The sequence below is a fragment of the Lissotriton helveticus genome, chromosome 8, assembly GCF_964261635.1.
Source record: "Lissotriton helveticus chromosome 8, aLisHel1.1, whole genome shotgun sequence".
Classification (NCBI taxonomy): domain Eukaryota; kingdom Metazoa; phylum Chordata; class Amphibia; order Caudata; family Salamandridae; genus Lissotriton; species Lissotriton helveticus.
In genome coordinates, this window is record NC_136069.1 from 351,927,147 (window position 1) to 351,946,276 (window position 19,130).

The 19,130-nt window shown below is 45.2% G+C and overlaps 1 long non-coding RNA gene across 1 annotated transcript in view; it reads left to right on the top strand.

Annotated features, from left to right (window-relative positions):
* The window catches only part of LOC144771634 (uncharacterized), a 220,887-nt gene extending 202,155 nt beyond the window's left edge, over positions 1-18,732 (top strand). The window contains exon 3 of the long non-coding RNA XR_013599404.1: positions 18,515-18,732. This is a non-coding gene — a long non-coding RNA (uncharacterized LOC144771634). The remainder of the gene's footprint in view (positions 1-18,514) is intronic.
* The last annotated feature ends 398 nt before the right edge of the window (positions 18,733-19,130 follow it).

A 19,130-nucleotide genomic window follows, 5' to 3' on the forward strand; every position in this document is an offset into this window, starting at 1 on the left:
ACCTGTAATTTACCAACTCTGGTGTGGTCCATACTCTGCGCCAAAAGGTTAGGGGCCTAACACCCAGATCTTCATCAAGTGGCCTTAATCCCAAATCAAGCCTCATCGGCAACAGAGGGTTACTAGGGGGGAGTGAAAAAAGCTGCCTGATGAATTTGTTCTCAGTTGCCACCATCTCACGTTTGCACATGTGGCCCCAGAGTTCACTACCGTACATAACCGCTACCCTGACCTGTGCTCTATATATCTCTAATGAGGGACCGATCGCCTTGATAGTAGATTTGTTTTTATTTATAAGGCTAACAACTCCTCCCGCCAGTTGGGCCAGTTTAAGATGAGACTTTATTTGATGGTGACCCCAGGACATTTTCTCATTTAGAGTCACCCCTAGATATTCAAAGGTTCTGACCCTCTCCAGCCTATTTGCACCAATGCATGGGTTGGGACGTGTTTTTGATGGGGGATTAAAGATCATATATTTGGTCTTGAGAGTATTAATCTCAAGACCATGGTTTCCACAGAATGCCTCGAATCCATTAAGGACTTGTTGAATCCGCATAGGTGATTTAGACAGCAGCAGGGTGTTGTCCGCGAACATAATCGCCGACACCCTGCTGCCAGCGAGTCTGGGGGCATCACCGTCCTCTACCCCATTTAAATGGGCGATTACCCCATTGACATAGAGGCAAAACAGGGTCGGTGCCAGCACACAGCCCTGTCTTACCCCTCTGTCAACGGGGAATCTATTAGATAGGGAGCCATCCCGGCCACGAATCTATGACATAATATCGACAGACAGAATATAGACATACAAAAATATCGACACAAAAATATCGAAATCAAAAATATCGGAGTTCTATCTACATAAAGGTAAGTACAAAAATATCGAGAAAAAAAATAGAGTAGTACAAAAATATCGAAGTTAAAAATATCGTTTTTTTAAATGTATTAATAATAATGTAAAAATAATTTAAAAATACATATAATTTAGCAAATTATAAATATAAACATTAAAACATATTAAAAAAATTATTTAACTAATACATACACATTGAAAATAAATTACAAACTACATATAAATGAATATATTTACTTACTCTACATATTGCAACAGTAGGAAAAGCGTTGGATAGCGTAGGGGTAAAAATTACTATTCCCACTCCAGAGAGTGCAACAGTAGGGAAAACGTTGGATAGCGTAGGGGTTAAAATTACTATTCCCACTCCAGGGAGTGCAACAGTAGGGAAAGCGTTGGATAGCGTAGGGGTAAAAATTACTATTCCCACTCCAGAGGGTACAACAGTAGGGAAAGCGTGGATAGCGTAGGGGTAAAAATTACTATTCCCACTCCAGAGGGTGCAAATGTAGGGAAAGCGTTGGATAGCGTAGGCGTAAAAATTACTATTCCCACTCCAGAGAGTGCAACAGTAGGGAAAACGTTGGATAGCGTAGGGGTAAAAATTATTATTCCCACTCCAGAGAGTGCAACAGTAGGGAAAGCGTTGGATAGCGTAGGGGTAAAAATTACTATTCCCACTCCAGAGAGTGCAACAGTAGGGAAAGCGTTGGATAGCGTAGGGGTAAAAATTACTATTCCCACTCCAGAGAGTGCAACAGTAGGGAAAGAGTTGGATAGCGTATGGGTAAAAGTTTCGATTCCCACTCCAGAGGGTGCAACAGTAGGTAAAGCGTTGGATAGCGCAGGGGTAAAAATTCGTATTCCCACTCCAGAGAGTGCAACAGTAGGGAAAGCGTTGGATAGCGTAGGGGTAAAAATTACTATTCCCACTCCAGAGAGTGCAACAGTAGGGAAAGCTTTGAATAGCGTAGGGGTAAAAATTACCATTCCCACTCCAGAGGGTGCAACAGTAGGGAAAGCGTTGGATAACGTAGGGGTAAAAATTACTATTCCCACTCCAGAGGATGCAACAGTAGGGAAAGCGTCGGATAGAGTAGGGGTAAATATTACTATTCCCACTCCAGAGGGTGCAACAGTAGGGAAAGCGTTGGATAGCGTAGGGGTAAAAATTACTGTTCCCACTACAGAGGGTGCAACAGTAGGGAAAGCGTTGGATAGCGTAAGGGTAAAAATTACTATTCCCACTCCAAAGGGTGCAACAGTAGGGAAAGCGTTGGATAGCGTAGGGGTAAAAATTACTATTCCCACTCCAGAGGGTGCAACTGTAGGGAAAGCGTTGGATAGGGTAGGCGTAAAAATTACTATTCCCACTCCGAGAGTGCAACAGTAGGGAAAACGTTGGATAGCGTAGGGGTAAAAATTACTATTCCCACTCCAGAGAGTGCAACAGTAGGGAAAGTGTTGGATAGCGTAGGGGTAAAAATTACTATTCCCACTCCAGAGGGTGCAACAGTAGGGAAAGCGTTGGATAGCGTAGGGGTCAAAATTACTATTCCCACTCCAGAGAGTGCAACAGTAGGGAAAGCGTTGGATAGCGTAGGGGTAAAAACTACTATTCCCACTCCAGAGAGTGCAACAGTAGGGAAAGAGTTGGATAGTGTATGGGTAAAAGTTTCTATTCCCACTCCAGAGGGTGCACCAGTAGGTAAAGCGTTGGATAGCGCAGGGGTAAAAATTACTATTCCTACTCCAGAGAGTGCAACAGTAGGGAAAGCGTTGGATAGCGTAGGGGTAAAAATTACTATTCCCACTCCAGAGAGTGCAACAGTAGGGAAAGCTTTGGATAGCGTAGGGGTAAAAATTACTATTCCCACTCCAAAGGGTGCAACAGTAGGGAAAGCATTGGATAGCGTAGGGGTAAAAATTACTATTCCCACTCCAAAGGGTGCAACAGTAGAGAAAGCGTTGGATAGCGTAGGGGTAAAAATTACTATTCCTACTCCCAAGGGTGCAACAGTAGGCAAAGCGTTGGATAGCGTAGGGGTAAAAATTACTATTCCCACTCCAGAGGGTGCAACAGTAGGGAAAGTGCTGGATAACGTAGGGGTAAAAATTACTATTCCCACTCCAGAGGATGCAACAGTAGGGAAAGCTTTGGATAGCTTAGGGGTACAAATTACTATTTCCACTCCAGAGGGTGCAACAGTAGGGAAAGCGTTGGATAGCGTAGGGGTAAAAATTACTGTTCCCACTCCAGAGGGTGCAACAGTAGGGAAAGCGTTGGATAGCGTAGGGGTAAAAATTACTATTCCCACTCCAAAGGGTGCAACAGCAGGGAAAGCATTGGATAGCGTAGGGGTAAAAATTACTATTCCCACTCCAGAGAGTGCAACAGTAGGGAAAGAGTTGGATAGTGTATGGGTAAAAGTTTCTATTCCCACTCCAGAGGGTGCACCAGTAGGTAAAGCGTTGGATAGCGCAGGGGTAAAAATTACTATTCCTACTCCAGAGAGTGCAACAGTAGGGAAAGCGTTGGATAGCGTAGGGGTAAAAATTACTATTCCCACTCCAGAGAGTGCAACAGTAGGGAAAGCTTTGGATAGCGTAGGGGTAAAAATTACTATTCCCACTCCAAAGGGTGCAACAGTAGGGAAAGCATTGGATAGCGTAGGGGTAAAAATTACTATTCCCACTCCAAAGGGTGCAACAGTAGAGAAAGCGTTGGATAGCGTAGGGGTAAAAATTACTATTCCTACTCCCAAGGGTGCAACAGTAGGCAAAGCGTTGGATAGCGTAGGGGTAAAAATTACTATTCCCACTCCAGAGGGTGCAACAGTAGGGAAAGTGCTGGATAACGTAGGGGTAAAAATTACTATTCCCACTCCAGAGGATGCAACAGTAGGGAAAGCTTTGGATAGCGTAGGGGTACAAATTACTATTTCCACTCCAGAGGGTGCAACAGTAGGGAAAGCGTTGGATAGCGTAGGGGTAAAAATTACTGTTCCCACTCCAGAGGGTGCAACAGTAGGGAAAGCGTTGGATAGCGTAAGGGTAAAAATTACTATTCCCACTCCAAAGGGTGCAACAGCAGGGAAAGCATTGGATAGCGTAGGGGTAAAAATTACTATTCCCACTCCAGAGGGTGCAACAGTAGGGAAAGCGTTGGATAGCATGGGGTAAAAATTACTTCCCACACTACTCCCCCTTTAACACACAACACACTACACATACAAAAACCCACAATTAATATAAATATCAATTAATAAATTAATAACAATTAATATTAAATTGATGTAATTATAAATTAACTAATTAACACATATTAATTACCAATTAATAATTAATTACCAATTAATTAACAAGATATTTACAAGAATAAACAATATTTATTAATAAAAGATGTATAATTAATATTATGAAATAATTAAAAAAAATGCCAATTAATTAATTAACAATAAATACCAATAAATAAATACAATCTCTTTAATTAATTTAATTTAATTATGTCACACCCTAATCCCCTATAAACACACAACCCACTACACATAAATTAATCACATAAAAAATGTAATTGTCATTTAATCACTCAATAATAATTAATTACCAATTAATTATTAATTAGCAATAACAAAAAATTAAAAATATTAGTACATTAACTCTAATTAATTTAATTAACTAATTAATAATAATTAATTACCAATTAATTATTAATTAACAATAACAAAAAATAATACATACTACCACATTAACTCCAATTATTTAATTAACTAATTAATAATAATTAATTACCGATAATTATTCATTAATAAATATTTATTAAACAAAAATATTTTTAAAACATATTAATCAATTAATTATAATTAAATTACTTCCCACCCTATTCCCCTATAAACCCACAACCCGCTCTGATACTAAAACGCAAAATGTAAACAAAATTACTAATTCTAAACATACATTAAAAAACATGTGTAACAAACATATAAACAACACAATAAAATACATAACACTAAACAAAATTTCGATATTAGTAACATACATACCGTAATATCGATATTCTGTCTATCGATATTATTGCACATCGATATTCTATACCATCGAAATTAAAACATCGATATTATTGTATATCGATATTTTAATTTCGATATTTTGTCTCTCTACCCCCCGCCACATCTAACCTGCGCATAGTTATCCGTATGTAAACGGACAATCATATTTAGAAGGTGTTGCGGTACCCCCATATTGGATAAGACAGACCAGAGTTTTCTGCGGGGTACGAGATCAAAAGCCGCCCGTAGATCTACGAAAACGGTATAGAGGCTGCCACCCTCCAACTTTACCGTTTTCCAATATAAAAGGGCCAAGCGAAAAATTTGATCTATGGTAGAGACCTTCTTCCTGAACCCTGCTTGATAGGGGCTCAGGACTGAATGATCAAGCATCCACTCTAGTAGACGGTCCAGGATCAGCCTTGCAAAGACCTTTTGCGGAACGTCTATGAGGCTGATAGATAGGCCTGTAGTTGGCTGGGAGCAGAGGAGAGCCCTTCTGGAAGATAGGTACAATCTCTGCCCCCAGCCAAGTACTAGGAACCTCCATCCCACCCAAGATTGAATTAAATAGGACCTGTAAATATGGGGCCCAGACAGTTGGTTCATGTCTGAACAAGTCTCCCGGGAGCTTGTCCAAACCCGGAGCTTTCTCCGCTGTGAGTTTGGCAATTTTGGCACCAACCTCCGCCACAGTAAATTCTACCTGGGCCACCAAGGGGCTAGGGCCTATCACTGGATTACCTGTGTCTTCTACGTGATCTGTGCTAGCCTGTGAATATAGGGTACGGAAATGAGCCTCCCAGACGCTAGGAGCAATATTAGCTTCTACTGCTGGTGTTGGATCCACAGAGCCATTTTTAACAATCTGCCAAAATTTCCGGGCATCTCTAAAGTTAAGGGCACCCACCATTTCAGACCAGTTTTCATTATCCCACTCGGTCTTGGCAGTTTGAATCACGTATTTATATTCATTCCTCTTAGCCCTAATCAGCACGGTGTTACCCCTTTGCTTCATGGCCTCAAGGAGTTCAGCTTTTGCCTTCCTACAGGCTATATTGTACCATGAGACTTTCTTCGTCTTGCCATTCTTTTTCAATACTCGCGGGTTCATTACCTCCGCTAGTGCGCTGGTAAGCTCCAAGTGAAGGTCCCCAAGTTTATTGTATTTCTCCACAGACGGGCATAGTAAAATAAGTTCTTCAACTCTTTCTAAAACCGGGACTATTGTGGCATAAAGCCGGGAAATGGCTTCTGGATTCCCTATGACTTTAGCCCATCTAATTCTGCGTCTATCGCTAGATAGGATTGCTCTAGGGTCCGGGGAGGTATTAGCCATCTGGTTCTCAATAGTAGTGCCGGGCACCAGGAATTTCAGGGTCAGCGCATTGTGGTCGCTTTCATCACGCGGGGTTACCTGAAAGCTCCTTACCTTGGCCCAGTCACGCATCTCCACAAAGATATAATCTAAGCGTGACTCTTGCCCCAGTTTGTTAAAAGTGGGTTTTGGTGGAATATCCCCACTGACCCGCCCGTTGCAGGCCCTTATAGAGTTATTAAGAGTCAGGGCCATGATTTGGGTAGACAGCAGCGTCCAGGACTTCACTGTTGGGCCCCCTACAGGTGGTATATCCCATTGATCATCCTCTTCCAGTGTGGTGCCCTCCAGAAATGCTGGCAACGGCTCGAATTGACAATTAAAGTCACCCCCTACCAGATATGGAGTGCCTTGGGGGATGGTATCGAGGAAGAGGGATAAATCCTCAATTGTTCCTGAGACATTAGTTACACCCGTTGGTCTTGAATATACATTGACTAGTACTAGTTTAGCCGCATTTGGCCATTCCAATATCACACTTTGGATAGCCGCAGAGTTTGTCTCAAGTGTCCTTGCAAAACATACTAAGTGTGAACCCACCCAAATGAGTAGTCCGCCAGACGGGCGTCCCTTCCCACCCCATTTTGCCTGGATTGAAAATGAGGCAAAACCAGTGCGCCAGTAGTCCTCCCTGGCCCAAGTTTCCTGGAATAGGCACACATCTTGCGTGTCAATAACTGACCCCCATTCAGGCAAGTCAAGTTTATTTACTATCCCTGCCAAATTCCAGGAAACGATTGACAGGGGACCTAGTTCTCCATTTACTCTTCGGCTATTATTCTTTGCCCCATTTACAGCCCGAGATGGTAGTGCCTGGGTTGTAATTGGGCTACTAGATCCACTTAGATGTTTAGTATCCTCACTATTGCTATCCGAGGGACAGTCCAATACTCCTACTTGGCTGTCGTCATCATTAGTCTCACCATCTAGTTTGGGGAGTCAATCTACACCCTCCAGATCTGTTAGGGGATCAAACCTATTATACACTGGGAAGGGGTGCACTAACCTATGAGATGGATTAGCTCCCCAGTGTCCTCTCTGTCGGGGGATAGAATAAGAATTATGACATCCATTATTCATCCATCATTTGGTACCTTTTACCATACGTATCCCAGGGGTTAGATTACCGGAGCCAGCTCCCCAGTACCACCCGAGGCGGAGATGGGCCACTTTCTCCCAAGTAAAGTTTAGTGCGGCACTTATTGGAGGGGGGAGTCCAGGAGGGGATGATGTGGAAACAGCTAACGCTAACCTCGGTAAGCGCATAACCGAGGCGCTAGATTGCACGGCCCCACTCTCCCTTGCAAAATTGGGTTGCCGTACTCAAAAAACGGCCCGTGGTATAGTGACGAGCTTCGGGTGGCTAAAGCAGCACTTAAGCATGCTGAAAGGCAGTGGCGGATGGCATTTGCCACGGATGCCAAGGAGGAATATTTAACTGGGAGGCGCGCCTATCATGGGTTAATTCGGAAGGCCAAAGCGGTACACTATGCCAACAGGATTAGGGAGGCTGGGAATTCCACGAAAGAATTGTTTTTAATATACAAAACTCTTTCAGGTGGGTAGCCCTCCACTGCGCCAGATGGCTGCTCAGTGGAGTCCTGCAATAGGATTGCGGACCGCTTCGCCAAAAAAGTAGCAAAAATATACTCGCCTTCCCTAGCCATCCTACAACAGGGTCTGAGTTTGTAGAATCCCCTAGGGAAAGGGGGGACCAACACATGCTGACCAACTTTGTCACCCCATCCCCGGAGATTCTCATGCAGATCTGTGGGTCAGTAAAGTCAGGCTCCCCTCGGGATCCGACAACGCCAAAACGGCTAGTCGGCAGCCTGCCGGCTCTGGAGCCGTACATTAGACATCTTTTGGATGTCTCCTTCAGGACCAAGACTGTACCCAGAGACTGGAAACAGGCGGTGGTGCTACCTCTCCAAAAGAAGCCTAACATCAGCCTCGAAAAACTGGAGAACCTCCGGCCAATTTCCCTTTTACCCTATATGGCTAAGGTGGCGGAGAAAACGGTAAATACCCAACTGATGGATTTCGTGGAAGAGGCTACCCTCCTGCACGAGACCCAGTTTGGTTTCCGTCCCCGCCATTCTACTGAATCGGCGCTACTGATGGCAGTGGAGACCATACGCCAGGGGGTGGATGAGGGACAGACTATGGCTCTCATCCTTTTGGACCTAGGTGCAGCATTCGATACTGTAGCCCATACCACCTTGCTACAGTGTCTGAATGATGGGGGGATATCCCAGTCCTTTCTGACAGGGAGAGGCTTTCAGGTTTGACAGGGAGACTGCTACTCAAGGGAGATTGGTTTGGGCCAGGGCGTGCCTCAGGGCTTGTCCCTGAGCCCAACCTTATTCAATCTATATGTCTCCCCGGTGGCGCCCATCGTCGAAAGCCACACCCTGCACATAGTGTCCTATGCCGATGACACGCAGCTGGTCATCTCCCTTTCTCGCGCGCCCAGTCTTGCGGTGGACAGTTTCAGAGCCTGCATGCAGGAGCTGGCTACCTGGATGTCCACCAATTGCCTGAAGTTAAACGGCAGCAAGACTGAAGTGCTCGTGGTAGGGGGGGGCCGTCTGTTTGGTCATCGGCATGGTGGCCACCCTGTTTGGGGGATGTTCCCACACCCTGTCAGGAAGCGAAAAATCTGGGGGTGTGGTTTGACGCAGATCTGTCTTTTGGACCTCAGATAGGCCGTGTGGTGGGGGTTTGCTTCAGCGTCCTGAAAAGCTTGCGGAAAGTTTTAGATCGACAGCCCGAAGGACGCTGGTGCATGCCCTCGTCACATCGCGCCTGGATTATGGCAATCTGCTCTATCTGGGGGCCACTGGAAAGGCCATCAACCGCCTCCAGGTGCTGCAAAACGCAGCAGCCCATCTGATCTTGAAGCTTCCCAAAAGATCGGCGTCTAAGGCAGCCCTCCAGGCCCTTCACTGGCTCCAAGTAAGGAGCAGGGTTGAGTTTAAGGCTCTCTGCACGTGCCACCGCATTTTGTGCGGTAAGGCACCTGCTCCGCTTCAGGGTCTGGTCACCCGGTACGCGCCTGCGTGCGCTCTGCGTTCCTCCTGTACAGGGCTACTGAAGGTCCCCAGGATAAAAAAGGCAGGCATGGGGGGCAGGTCCTTTAGATACTTGGCCGCGAAAAGCTGGAATGCCCTACCATTGGACCTTCACCTGGAGCCCTCTGAACTTGGCTTCAGGAAGAAGTTAAAGACTCACCTCTACACGCAGTAAGCCGGGCCGACTTTGCGGTTGTGACTCTGCTGATTCCACTCACTACAGCGCGGGGACACGCCGTTGTGCGTAACCAGGCGGTCTACAAATTTCCCTTATTATTATTATTAATATTATTCATAACCCCTGGGTAAAAATAATCAAGGCCCAGGGATTGAATGTCCCCCTCTCGGCCGAATCTGGGTTCTCTTCGAATATGGTCTACCACCCATGTGTCCCTAAAATTCACTAGAATACAATCCCCTTCGAGGTCTTTGGGGTTGTTACCCACCCAGTGCACCCTTCTAACACCCAAAATCTCTGTGTTCAGTGAAGGGGGGAGAGTCCTATTCCTATTTAACCAGAAAACCACCTTATTATTCAGTTCCCTATAGGATTCTGTTTTTCCTACCCCTTGGGTTCGTACCCCCACTAAGACAATTGTATAGGGTGCTGCCTCTGAGGGAAGGTTTAAACTGGGGAGTAGGTCCTGACCAACTTCCTTATCCTTGTGCAATTGCCTATTAGGCCTTCTATCTGCTGGTCGGCCACTCGATACAGGCTGCGGTGCAGATGCCGAATCCGTTGCCTTCCCACCGAGCCTCGATATACCTACTTGTTTCTGCGGGTGGGATTTTGGCGATGATATGTTTGGTTTATTTTCTGGGTTTTTTCTAGAGTTCTTAGCGACCACCCTAGCAGTTTCCTTTGTGGTGATGTCCGTGGGGTTTAACAGGGACATTACCCTTGGCAAGGTCAGCTAGTAAAAGTGAATTTTCTCCGACCTGCTTTTCAATCTGATCTAACTTAGAATTGATCATCCTAGTTCTCTCTAGGAGCGGCAGCATCAGAGATTTCATCAACATTTCGATTTTCCCCAAGAGGTCACCCTCAGCAACAATAGGACAATCAGGGGGGCTAATAACTTCTGTGTCGGCCCTAGAAGAAGTAGGGAGCTGAACTGCAACTGTCGGGGCCGATTTTGAGATCTTCTTTTGTTGTTTAGCATGACAGCCCTTAAGAGAGCTACCCCTTCTTTTCTTACTGTTGGGTTTCGTCCTAACTGGGGACCCCTGGGTCAGAGTGGGGTAAGATAGAATAACTAACCCTGGGGAATTATGCAAACCAGCGTTACCACTGCTAGGGGACAAGCTCAGGGAAGATAAGTTTATACTCGAACTATCTGAATCATCCCCGACATCCACCAACCTAATTTCGTTCCCTGCAATATTTGTATGCGCCGGAGAGACTGTCGACCCTATACGACCTAGGGAAGACCGTTTCCCCATTATTAAATCCAAAGAGAGACGCTTTTCTACAAAGGCAATCTCCTTTTCAAGTATGGTGGAGGCTCTCTTGAAGAAGTGATCCAGGGTGCCTGTAACCACCCCGGCAGAAGTAGGAATTGCAACATGGCGGTTTTTTCCAGACCGCAAGGACATGATAACTTTAACCACAACCAACCCACACTTTGAGGTAACAATCACGATCGTACCTGTATTCCACAAGAATTTTTCAGGAAGTAAAGATATCTACAGTTAGCGAACAGGATGCCAAATAAAGGAGGGGGGCCTGACCCGGCCTTGATCGACCTTGGACGGCCTTAGACGGCCCGCCCTTTGCCCGGGCTTAGCCTGGCGCCCGCCTGCGCGCGTTCTGCATGCGCGTGGGTGGAGGAAGTTAAGTAGGAGGAGGTGGGGGCGGGAAGAGGTCCAGCTGCGGCAGATTGATTGCCGCACTGCAGGCTGGTCCTCGCAGTCCCGCCGCGATTTGCCAGTCAGTTAGTTCCTCCTGCTACAGTGCCAGCCTGTGAAGTTCCCCACACACGAGCGGCTCCCGCGAAGCGGGGGCCGCGAGAAGTCAATAAAGTCTTTGGAAAACGAGTCCGAAAATCCAACTATCCCGATGGGCAGGAACAGTTCTCCCTCGATGTTTTCCCAGCAAAGCGGCACAGGCTATTATTAAAGATCGTTAAAAAAATTAAAACCTTTATTAAAGATCATTAAAAATAATTAAAAAAACCCTATGCTAAAAACATTTTACCAAGGTGTCTAATGCCGATATTGAACAAGACTTAACATGTCGTGTTATATCACTTTATACAGTGAATCAAAGATAAAGCTGATGTTCTCAAGTTTATCTGTTGGTTGGATGGTGATATTGAACAGTTATGGGTGGTACCATAGAAGATAGAACTAATCTCTCCTTCCATTAAAAAATGACCAACTCAGTTTTCGAGGCATACTACTACAGTTAATTAAACTAAGCCCAGCCCTGAACTTAAATAGTTAAAATCTGGTCAAGTAGCAAATCTGGCCAAGATTCCCCCTACTTAAGAAATCAAAATCCAAAACTTCAGGCCTACGGACAAATTACAAATCTTGGGACAGTATATCGAAGAAATACTGTTGTTCAACAACTAATCCCCCATGTATCCAAAATGAATGCCCTATTGAACAATGTTTACTTCACATTCATAACAAATACAGCACAAAGAAGCCTACACTAAAAATGCCAAATGATATCCTAAGAAACATTAAAGAAAGGAAAACCTTTTTATTTGTCCTCTTGAGATGTAAGCAGTGTTTGACTTTATTAAGCACAGCTCTGTTCTGAACATTCTTTCTTTAGGAATGGGGATAAAAGTCAGAGTTGTAAAGTGATTCCAGTCATTGTTCACAGGACAGAATACAATTTGTTTAAGTGGACTAAGACCCACATCCTACCCCATAAATTGTGAGATAACTTTTTTTCTTTTTGATTTTCAAAAACCTTTATTAACATTCGTGCACATGTACGCAGCTCGTGCCTACAACCACAATGTGGCCGGCAGCATCTTATCGCAACCATTAGGTATCAGTATGTGATTAATAATGAATAACAAATTAACACAGCAAGCCGCCTACAACCACTTCGGGCTGGCCGCGTATTGAGCTATTTTCGGTACATCCATAATAGCAGAGATGTCGAGGTCAAGTACAATGGAGCGATAAGGAAACAATAAAGCATATGCGTAATCCACGTATTTAGAGTGCAATATGTATCTCTCTCTCTTTACTTAGCACATGTCAGACATGCCTTCCTCAATTACGTTTGCAGTGTAGTTGTGTGCCCCAATACGTGGAGATACGTTGTCAATGCGAAGGATAGGCAAAATCTAATTTCAGTATGTTTCACCGTGACTGGGTGATCCCTCTAGTTGTGTTGCGTGCGCATTGCACATGTCTGGGATAGTGTTGTTCCTGCTCTCACGCACTGTGCGGGTGTCCCCTCCCATCCGGGCCTCAGCTAATGCTCTCACAGTGTGAACCCCATATCCATCTGGCGCAGCCCGTATGAGAGGGGTGTTAAATTCCCCAGTAGGTCCATTACGTGGACGTGGCATGTATCAACCCGGCCCAGTGATCATATATGGGTAGGTCCTCCCTCTAGGTCTGGCAGGTCGTTATCCGCCGACTGTGTCGCCGTCTGTATCAAGTATGTGTGAAGTGGGCCCCAAATATCCGCCGGTCTGGATGTCATTGATTGCATTTCCGAGTATATCCCATATTGCTCCTGACAGTACACCATGTCTTGCATCCATTCCTTAAATTTGGGGGCGCGTCCCCTCCCCCACCTGCACGCCAGTCGTCTTTTGGCCAATAATAATGCTACATTGGTAAATTTCCTGCAACTCCTCGAGATTTGCGCCGTATAGCCCAGTAAAAACATAAGAGGTTCCCTCTCTATCGTGCTATCTATCAAAAGCTCCAGCGCCTCATGGACCTGCCCCCAGTAGAGTCTCACCTGCGGACACTCCCATGCCAAATGCATAAAACCAGCACCAGGATGCCTACATCGTTCACAACGATCTGAGTCTGTGAGATGAAATCTAAATTTTTGGGCCGGGGTGTAATACATTCTATGTAAAAATGTATAATGGATAATTTTAATACGGCAACTTGACATCAAAGTCCCCGCGAGTCCACAGCAGTACTCCCACTGCTCATCCGTCACCTCTCTGCCAAAATCTGCAGCCCAATGCACCCTGGCCGTACCCTCCACTACCGGCATATTACCACGCATGCTGCTGTGTATTCTAGATACCAGGTGCGTGCCCTCCGCGCTGTTCAGAACTACATTAAGGGGAGCCGTGCCAGGGGGTTCCTTGGGGTAATCCGGGAGCACTGTTTTCATTCCTTCTCGCAGTCGGATATAATAGAACACCTCCAAAGGGCTGGGGGGGTGTTCACCAAAGAATTGCTCCCGAGAGCGGAAGACTAAATTGTGAGATAACTTAACTCCAACATGCAATCCGGAGCTTGATGGTCCAGGCCAAGATTTTTATAGACCAATATGCTGTTGACAATCAATTTAGTCTTATAGTCTCCAATCCTTTCAACACAACTGTGAGAAGTTGGCCTGGTATTTGCTGTCCACTAATTAAAGTGGGCACCTTGCACCAGTCCAAACAAAACTCTTATGGTGATTTAAGAGGTCAAAGATAACCTTGGAAAGCTATCCATGTGGTAGCCGTGGAGAACAGCCTTCAGGCTTAGTCTTGAAGGAATGTTAAGCAGCTTGTTTTACCAGAATGCAACCTTATTGTATTGGTTAAATGAAAGTAGAACCACACAGTAGTTATACAATTTTTTATTTATTATTATAACACACTCTAAATACTTCACAGTATCTGCTACACGCAGATAAACACAAATCACACTATACTGTAGCACAGAAAAAATCGTAAGTAGCACTAATACACAGTGGGCTCCAGGGGAGACCAAATCATATACTAAAATAGTGGTAGAAGAACGACGACTCAGGTCAAGACAGTGTCTAGAGGATGTAGAATCGCTGGGACCACCTAGGAACCACCCAAGGTGAGTAAGTAGGGACCCCACGGAGGACGGGTGCAGTGTGGAAACACAACCACCGTACAATTCTATTGGAGAGACGCTGTTGCAGTTTTAAAGTTTAAGGACCCTTCCCAGTGGAATACGAAGAAGCACTTTGGCTCATAGGAGGTTGGAGAGCCACCCCACCCGTGGATATCGTAGTACCAGAGTTAGCTAACCCAGGGAAGCCGGGTACAAAGGGCTGAAGTGGTGTCGGAAACCGGTGTCAATCTCAATGGAGGACTACAAGGAAATGCCACTGCGGGAAAGAAGAAAAGTGTCCGACTGGATCCAAGGGAGGATTCTTGGTGAAGAGTACCTGAAAGCTGAGGGGACAGAGTCTGAGTCACTCAGAAGTCACCAGAGGCTCGGTAGACGAATGCCCACCAATGTTGAGTGCTTCAGGTGCGTTGAGGGGGTTCTTGACTCTGCAGCCAACGGGACAAGGAGATATCGAGGATGACCAGGAGCTGGATAAGAGCCGTCCCATAAAGGATGTTGAGTGCTGATGGGTCAGTGTCTGGCTGGAGCACAAACAAGCCTTGACAGCGGCAACCCACAAAGATGGTCAAGAAAGCATACGGTTCAAACCAGCAGGGCCCAGGAGACTCACCAAACACAGGAGAGTCAGGGCAGGCCTGGAACAATCAGAACAGTCCAAGAAAAGCAGTGTTGACCCTCAAGAGGCCCCACAGGCCAGAGGCACAGGAGTCACAAGGGGACGTCAAGCAGAATTAAAAAGTAACAGCCAGCGGAGCACTCAGTGTAAGGAGGCCAAAGTTCTTTGGTGGAAATGGTGCCAGAGGTTGGGGCTAGTTAGAGCCTAGTGCGCTTGTTTTGGGAATGCCATCAAGCATATGCACTTGCAAAAGTACACTGTGCTCAGGGGTACAGGTATTGCAGCCCCCACGAGGGATTCTGTCCTCAAACTTGGTGAGAGGGCAGCTCAAACCTTGAGGGACTTGGAAATCCACCTTCTGTGTTGCTGGTGCCTTTGGAGTCCGTAGGAGCTCAGGAGCAGCAGACTGGTATGCTGTGATATGGTGCCTGCGGTTGCAGGGGAGTGACTCCTTCACTCCAAGGGAGATGTCTTTGGATGTTCTTGATGCTCCACAGTACCTGTTTGGAGCCTGTATAGTGAACAAGCACAGACGATGCTTCAGACTGAGAGGGAGACGAAGTCAGGCCCAAATGAAGTCCAGCGTAGTCCAGAGTGTGCAGACGGTTGAAGTTCAGTGGTTTCTGGTTCAGAATCTTGCCCACGTCAAATCTAGGGTCCTACAGCCAGGTAAGCACTTTTGTACCCACAGGAGAGGGTTGGACAGATTCAGGGGACCCTCCCAGGGGAGGGTCAGGACATTGGGGAGGTTACTCCCTTGTCCTTTGTCTAGTTTCGCGCCAGAGCAGGAGCCAACGGCTCCCAGAACTGGTTTGAACTGGACTATGCACAGGGACACCAAATGTCCCCCTCATGCAGACTTTTGGTCACTAGCAAGCACACCTGCCCTAATACACTAAATCCTGTCTGGGAGGTGGTCACACCTCCCTGTGACAAAATGCCTATTGTTCCACCTTCCTCTGCTCGAGCTTGGCTCAGCAGCAGGAGGGCAGAAATGTGTCTCTGGTCGGCAGCAACCGTTTTGTACTGCCCGGGACTAGAAGGTTGGTACTGGGAACACCAGGGACCCAACGAAGCTCGCTTCTGAGGGCTGGAATCATACCTCCCACACCGGTAACGGTGTGGCGGTATGATGGCTACTGGTATGGGTGTATGATTTCACAATGTTTGACACTAAACACAATACGGTTACTTTCAGCGGTTTTAGAGTTGGTCATTATGCGGTCGCATAATGCCACTCTATATATCGTAAATGGCTGATACACTGACAACCCGGGAGAATTGACTCCATACGCTGCATGGGTGTTCTGCTCATGCAGGAACACTTCTCACTTAGAACCAAGCCCCCTGCTTTCAGGATTGGTAAGGCCTGCTATAGGGGTGACATAGGTTTTAAGTGCAGTTACCCTTAGATATAGTAAACCTATATCTCAAGTAAGTGGTGCATGCACCAACTTACACAGGCTGCAATGACAGGCCTGTAGATCCATTTTGCATGACCTCTCAGTGGTGGCATAATACATGCTTCAGCGAATGGGAGGCCTCTGGAGTACCTATGCCCTGGGTACATGGGTCCCATATACTAGGGACTGACAAGGGTACCCCAGTATCCAATCTGGAGTGTACCTAAATACATGACATAACATTTCAGGGAGAAAGCAGATAGACTGGGATCCTGATTAGCAGGACCCTAGTCAGACTAGTCAAAAACAGTGTAACATGGAGCAAAAAGTGGGGGTAACCATAAGAAGCAGATCCTACTTTCCTACAACAACAAATCCTTGAAGCCTCCTGGAGAAACTACTATATTGGATATCTCCCTTCTCTTTAAAACTGAATCCAAACAAGACAGAATCCTTATATATGTAGACTAAAAATTCCCAGCTTTTTTTCAAAGAAGGCTTGACACCATTTCCCCGCATTATATTTCACCATCACTAGAAACATTTGCTAAATCTCTTAGATTCGCAATTAATTTGTGTCTGATCTGTAAGAAACTTTTTTGGATTTAAGGCCCTGGAATATGTTCTTTTCTCTCTGTGATCGCAGATGCATTATGAACCCAACAAGGCCCTGTGATCATCTGACTGACACTGCACTGCATTATGCAAAGTCAAACAGGATCCACCCAATGACCCCAAGTAAGGGGTTTTTGGACCAAACAATAAACTATAACCAATAAATAAACAATAAACCAAAACAATAAAGGCAATGAAAACAAGGACTGGTGCACGTTTGTGCCTTTCAAGAAGAAAAACATTTCAATGTCACCAGTTCTTGTATTGAAAAAGATTGTAACACTTCAATGTGGGGAGACGAAGTAGCCTAACGGTTAGGGCGGTCGATCCCAAATCTGGGGAACATGGTTTGAGTCTTGGCAATGATGCTCAACATCCTATGATTCGGGGCAAATCACTTAATCTCCCCGTGCCTAACAAAAATTATGGTATCCTTGTGTAAGCAGCTGGTGCTCATGTAAAGCGCTCTGATACCAAATACCTTTGGGTCAAGTTTGCGCTATATAAAACTCTGGGAAAAAATGTATTGTCAAGCATACCGTGGGCCAATGGTAGTCACTTTCGCAATTGCACACAAGCTCCAGCTCCTTTGATATTGAAGGGTCTTGCTGAAGTGGGATAAGATAAGCACGGGAAAGGTGCATTATTAGCTGCACATATCCTAGGTCAATCTCCTCGTTCTCTCCTAGTTTCTTTTTAGACACCTATAACGAGACCCTACTGCTGCAGCAATATTGCTGCCCTCTCACATACTGCCATATTCTGCATTGGAGAGCAACAAGTTAACAATTGAAAAGACTCAAGTTCAACATAGTCACATTCACTTCAAATATTTAATTCTACGGAGTAAGAAAAAATATACAGCAAGTCCCACTCTGGCTAAAATGCTACAATGTTCTTTCATTATGTATAACATGTTTATATATATTCATACACTATTTGCTGAGAGTTCTATAAATAGGCACTGAGCGTTTTTAAACCAAATATTCAAAGTCTTTTTGGTAAGGTTTACTATTAATCTTGTCATTTGAAAAGCCTGGCCAACTGCCAATTATCTGTTAGTTGTTGTTTTCTCCCACCTTGGAGTTCTGGATCTCCGGACGCTGCCATCGCTTACTGGGAAGTTTCCATGGGAATGGGTTGATCACTTGACTGCTAGGGCTTCCTCGGCAAGCCCCCATTCTGGTGCTGGCTCTTTTTGGATGTTTGGGATAGCTCGCACTTAAATCTTCATAACTTTTTTTCCATTAAACGTATCTACGTCAAATTTGCATCTTTTTCTCCAAAAACACTGCAATTCTAAAGGACAAAATATAGCTACATTTCAGTTTTTTTGAGGGAAAAATGGGAAAAGGCGCCGTGCAAGACTATATTTTTAATGTAAAAATGTGATCAACAAAAGGTTTGCTGTGCTAGGATCACCAGATTTCAGAAACAAACAGAGTTGTATAAAAACACATTTTTACAACATTCTTTCTATTTTTCTTAGGGGTGGACAGAATATCCAGTTCCACCTGCCGAATGTGCAGAATTTTGTAATGTGGAGTTCCGGCCAAATCCTGCCAATCGCCATGTAGCAGAATTTTTTCTTGTATGCGGCTCCAGAGCGAAAAGTTGGGCAGCGCAAGCAAGATTTGGTGTCCTGCAATTTCTTGTCACTAAGAGGACACCCGGCGACATTTTTGAAATGTAAGTTGTTGCGGGATGTTGCGACTGTTCATGGTGATAATGCTGCTGCTTGAGTAGAAAATCTACTCGAGTGGCAGCAACATCAATTCGAGTAGCTGAACCTGCTGCCATTTGTGATGATTCTTTAGTGCAGAATGCGCTACCGGCCCTAAACCACAGCGCAAGCAGCAATACGTGCCTATTTTTGCCCATTGACGGAACTCCCCGGAATCTTGCTGAGTTTTTATTTGACTCAACGGAATTCTGCAGAGTCAAATGCCACAACTTCCACTTACCGCAAATTTTTCTATGGGATACAACATTTTGCCTAATTATTGTGTTTTCAACCAACTTGCAATTTGTAGTGGAGACAGGTGTGAAACCCATTGGTGACCCCTGAAAAGTAGAAAATATTCTGAATTTAGCAAGTGGTCATT